The sequence below is a fragment of the Onychostoma macrolepis genome, chromosome 22 (genome assembly GCF_012432095.1).
Source record: "Onychostoma macrolepis isolate SWU-2019 chromosome 22, ASM1243209v1, whole genome shotgun sequence".
NCBI lineage: Eukaryota > Metazoa > Chordata > Actinopteri > Cypriniformes > Cyprinidae > Onychostoma > Onychostoma macrolepis.
In genome coordinates, this window is record NC_081176.1 from 6,685,218 (window position 1) to 6,691,217 (window position 6,000).

Below are 6,000 nucleotides of genomic sequence, written 5' to 3' on the forward strand. Positions count from 1 at the left end.
GTTTGGAAACGGTCATTATTTAGCTATTTCGTGGAGTGCTAGTGACGAAGAAATTACAGATTTAAACTAGAGTGAAGTGAAAGTAGTTATGATGAACTAAATTGAAGATAATATATTTTAGAAAATTATGAGGATATTACATTTATAAAAACATAATATACAATATAATTTATAAAAAAATAGTGAAATAAAATTTAAATAAACTTAATTCAAGTCTAGCTTGCTTTCTAATCTAGTTGTAACCTAATAAACTATTTAATAAACCTGGCATTATATTATAAATTCTTTGGCTTTTTGACAAACTGCTTTTGTTCCTCTTTTGTTAGTGCTTTGGATAAAGGTGTCTGCTATAAATATGTCATTTTTATTGAAAATGTGAACTGTAAAAAGTAACAGTAAAAATGCTACCGTAAAACCTTATAAATGGTTAACTAATTACCAGCTACCTTACCATATACAGTGAAAAATCATAAATGATTAACAAGTATTTCAGTCTTATGTTATCTAGCTAAAACATCTAAAAGCCTCTGAAAAAAAGATACATTTACAGTACCTTTTACTTAAAACAATGTTTTTTTCACTGAATAACATGAAACCTGGCATTTCCACATTATTTTTTACTCTGAAAGTGTCTTCACAGCTTGTCACACAAAACTATTATATTACAAAAAACATAAAAAGAAATCAGTGCACAACTACTTTCATGACACTTTAATACTATTTGTGATCTTTGGAGTTGATGTTTTGGAGACATGGTCACTATGAGCTGAATATGGCAGATTGATTGCTTCAAGATCTCTAATTTAATAGTACGACAGAAATAAACAACATGAGAGTGAGTCATTTTTGGTGAACTATTCCATTAAAGTTGCACTGCTTTCAAAGCTTCCCGATTCAGCATATTTGGACCTTAACTGGACTTTTTTGAGGACAACTGGCTCCACAAAAGCCCTGATCCTAAGGGGAATACAGTGAAAACCACAGTGTACTTAAACCTGGAATGCAATAATCTGCTCCTCGATATAAATTGTCCTGTTTAGCTGATAGACATCGACTGCCTGAGAAGAGTCCAACATGATTAAACAGCAGATGTTACGGTGCAGACGCTACAGATACAGCTGCCCAGTCAAAGTTAATCTTTTCAAAACTCCTTGTGGAAAAACATGGCTTGTGTTTTGAATGGCTCAAGACGTGAGCGCTGCAAACAGCTACTGGACAAATTTGTTCCCAGAATCCTATTTTAAGGGCTCGGTAGCATTTTTTCTCTTTCTTTTCCCTCTTATGGAGTGAAATTTTCTCAAGAATATAAAACGAGGGAAAAGGGGGTGAACATGTAGAAAAGAGTTTGCTACGGTTCTGTGCAAAAGTGGCCTGATGTCTCGAGTCTCCTTTCATGGAGCTGATCGGAACAGAATGATCCATTAGATTTGGACATTCTTAGACTGGAGGATGGACAGCCGAATTTTAAAGCCATGACGACTGCTACTTTTCATGCTGCAGAAAAATGCGATGTGTTATTGTTGTTTCCACAGCATTCCTAGGCCACCCTCGTAGTGATGTCATAATGGCGCGATTGTGCTCCTGTCTGATAGCGTTTTGCTGAGGGAGAAGAATATATTTTGGTATATCTTTCTTGCTGAATATGTTTAACATTTCACTGATAACAATGGGAAAAAACAAGGGTTTTGAAGAATAGCTGGTTGTGATTGTAAGGATAAGAATTCGTAAATCATTTTATTTGTAGTCGAAAACATTTGTAGTCAAATTAACACTTTAAAATATTCTTTCTTCTGTTGAACATAAAAGAAGGTAGTTTGAAGAATGTTGGTAACCGAATAGTACAGAGTAGCCACTGACTTCCATAGTATTTTTATTTTTATTTTTTCATATCATGGAAGACAATGGCTACCGTCAACTGTTTTGTTACCAAAATTCTTCAAAATATCTTCTGTAGTGTTCAACAGAAGAAGGTTTGGAACAACTTGAGGGTGAGTAGCTAAATGATGACAAAATTTTCATTTTGGGGTGAACTATCCCTTTAAATATGTATCTACCATTCAAAGGTTTGGGGGTCAGTAATAAAAAAAATTATTTTATTAGTTCACTTTTCTCCAAAGTGGCAGTAAAGTTGCAAAAATTGATAATAAGCAGAAATGTTTCTTGAGCAGCAAATCAGCATATTAGAATGATTTCTGAAGGATCATGTGACACTGAATGATACTGGAAATTCAGCTTTGCAGCATAGAAATACTTATTTTAAATTGTAATAATACTTCATAATATTACATGTTTTTGTTTAAATAAATGCAGCCTTGGTAAGCATAAAACTAATTTCCATTACTTTTCTAGTCCTGGAAATCACAAAATCCCATTTTCCCACATGATTTCCATTACAAAAAGCAATATGTCTATATTTACATTATTACCTCAGCCATATTCTGTCATGCACATTTGTATTTAACAAATGCAATAGTGTCGGTGTACACTGGGTTTACGGTGTAGCAAGATTCCGGCTTTCTCCAGGAAATTGCTAAAGCGGTTGAGGGTATGTGTCAGTGTACTGTGAATAGGACACTGTGGTGCCAAATTTTTCCAGCCAGGGAAAATGTATGTTAACACCTAGCCCCCTTTCCTACTGTATAATCAGGGATTGAATATTCTATATTAAAACAGCATGAAACCAATGAATGCGGAAAAGAGGAAAGCAGAAGCTGAGAAACAGATTCTGTGCGATTTGCTTTTGAAATACGGGAATTTGCTGTAGATTTGTTTCCAAATACACTCTAAAAGGTCACAGTAAAGTTCAGAGAGTAACACGTTTTATTGTGAAAGACATCATACAGAGATTACAGCTTTACTGAGCACTAAATTTAAAAACAGAGGTCTTAAATGATGTAATACCATTATAAATCTAAGAATAGATTATAAAATGATTGGTCCCACTTTATATTAGGTGGCCTTAACTACTATGTACTTACATTTAAATTAATCATTTGATACAATGCAATTATTGTGTACATACATGTTTTTACATTGTACTTATATTTTTAAAAATACCTATATGTAGTTACATCTGTGATTAATTTCTGTAATTATATTTATAATTACACTGTTGACCCATCCCTCACACCTTAACCCACCCTTAAACCTACCCAGACCACCAAACCTGTCCCTAACCTTACCCGTATCCCACCTCAATAGCAGCAAAAGTGTTTTGCAATACAATATGACCACATTAAGTACATTGTACTTATTTTTTGATGCAAGTACATAGTAGCTAAGGCCACCTAATATAAAGTGTGACCAAATGATTACATATAGATGAGAAACAGCATTACATTTGCATTGATTGGTCAAGTACATTCTGCATGAGAAAGCAAAGAAGGAATTCACATTAGCTTTTGTGGAATTTCAGTTTTTCTTCTTTCAATAGTTCATCCTTATGTCATTCCACACCATACGCTATTATGTTGGATTTTTAAAAAAGTGTGTTCCACACAAAACAGGTTTAGAATGAAATGAGGGTGAGTAAATAATGAATTGTCTTGAATTTTGGAGGGACTATCCCTTTAAATCAATACTCCAAAGAATGACAGCGCCAAACAGCTCGTGGCCGGACTGGTTCTGCTCCGGCGAGCAGCAAAAGGTCAGACAAAATATCTGAGACTGATTGGATAATGGCCGCATGGCCTCATGTTTGGGAGCCGTTAAGACCAAATGATCTGCGGTAGAAATGTCAGATTCTAAAAACATGTTGTGTACTCTTAAGAATAAAGGTTCCAAAGGGGATTTTCATAGCCATTTTGGGTGCCCCAAAGAACCTTTCAGTGAACAGTTCTCAAAAGGAACTTTAAAGAACAGTTAAAAGTTCCTTTTAAGAACTTCCAGTATAAAGAACCTTCTGTGGAAAGGAAAGATTCCATAAAAGTTAAAGGTTCTTCATGAAACCACAGATACCAGAACCTTTATTTGAAAAGTGTAGGGCTGCGTTAAGATGTTTCCAGTGCCTTCTACCATACCGGGTTGGATGTACAACTCTCAAGAGGAAAAAAGGAGGAACATATAATGGTTTTAAAAGCCTCAGACCACGTTTTCACTTAAACCTGAAAGTACACTGAAAGTTATGACATTAAATGAAGAGGAACTATTTCTAGGTCACTAACAAAATGCAAGTAAATGAGTGACGTTGATCATGTGACTCTTTGTACAGATGGTCGATGAAGCTCAAAATGCTCTTTGGATCATGTCAAAAACAAAGGAGATGCATGCCTAAGACATTCTTGTTTTTCATTTTTCAGTTCAACTTTTAACTCAATTTGTTATGATAATAATAATAATAATATGATTTGTAATGGAAAGTTTGTATTAAATTAGAACTACAAAGGTCTCTGACATTTGGATACCACTATATTCATTCTAATGCGAGATATGTTTTTGAACGTAATATTGCATTGCATCTATAAAACACATATGAAAGCATTTCTCCAAATCCGCTAACCAGCCTGCTAATATTTCATCCTCACGAGAGGCCACAGAATCAATGATTGTAAAATAAACACCATTTAACTCTAACTTCCTTTGAAGTGCACATGATAGAGACAGCCGCAAAGCATATTAAACAGTGTGACCTTGTCAAAGAGGAAAATCCATCCATCCCAAACACACAAGGATTCTCAAATTGCTAGCATTTCTATTCTGTGACGCATTTTTCATTGCAAGCTGAGCAATGCATTACTGTCCTTCACATGTAAGTACATTGACCTGTAGATACAAATTTTCACTTCTATTTCTGATCAAGACAGCATTCACTTAGCATTTTCCAGTCACATTTCATTGCACAGCATGGCCTTTCTGCCATTTCAATGAGACTTTGAGTAATAAGTGTGCAATATCTTTTGATAGAGAGGACATAAAACAAATTAATCTAGCACGGAAGTTAAAACGAAAGGATTTAGTGGAGACCCGCTGTCTCACAAGGTGTCCGGAGCACTAAAAACATCAAACCCAAAGCCAATGCATTATGGGCCCGTGTCTCCACGTGTGTGAGCTTGTACTTCATCAACCGCAGCCGAACTTTCCAGAGGGTCTGTTTATGCCGTGCTTGCAAAGTAAAAATGCAGCAATCTGGCCTATCAAAGTCATTTCATGCTGTGGTTTGCATTTGTCTGGCCGCCTGATTCAGTCCTTCCAACCGCATCCCATTCATGAAGGACGGAGTTTGAAAAGATGCATAAAATTTCCATCTACAGCTTCCAGACTTTCCAAATGGGTTGTAACTCACTCTCGTACACATTTAAATATTTATCAGGGTCCATGGTCCCTGCGCTTGCACCTTGTTCTATATAGTTCAATACAGAAACTATGCAATCCCAACGCAAAGTGCATGCACTTATGTTTACCCTGAATGTCTGACAAAGCAAAAAAATTATTGATTTGGAATGTTTCAGTTTCATTTCAGCTTAAATTGAATTTAAAACAGAGATCAATGTGAAAATGAATGAAAAAATGTTTTTAAAAAAAATGTACACTCAAAGATAGATAACTTAGATAGATGGATAGACAGATAGATAGATAGACACTAAATGTACCACAACATGCAGCCTGTCAACAACTTCATTACAAAAACATTAACTAAAAAGTCATTTAGCATGCATTATAGAGCCACTTACCGTGTTAAATCAAGTATTGTGACCGTAGTGTTCACGTGAGGATGTTGGAAGTGAAGTGAACCTCTCTAGATCATGTCATTTCACATCGAACTCCGACGCGAGTTTACCAATCCTACTATGGTGAAGGTTTGCCTCTTAGTATTCATGATCCATGTATTAGCCTTTTGACGAATACCAAGCGACGTCAGAAAGACCTAATTAATGTTTAAAGCACAAGCTTTTCCTATAGGAAGGTCAGCGGGCGACGTCAGAATAAATTAACGAAAGTTTACAAGAGACTCGTTTGCTATTGGAAGATTATCAGCTACGTCATCACGATCTACTTAATATT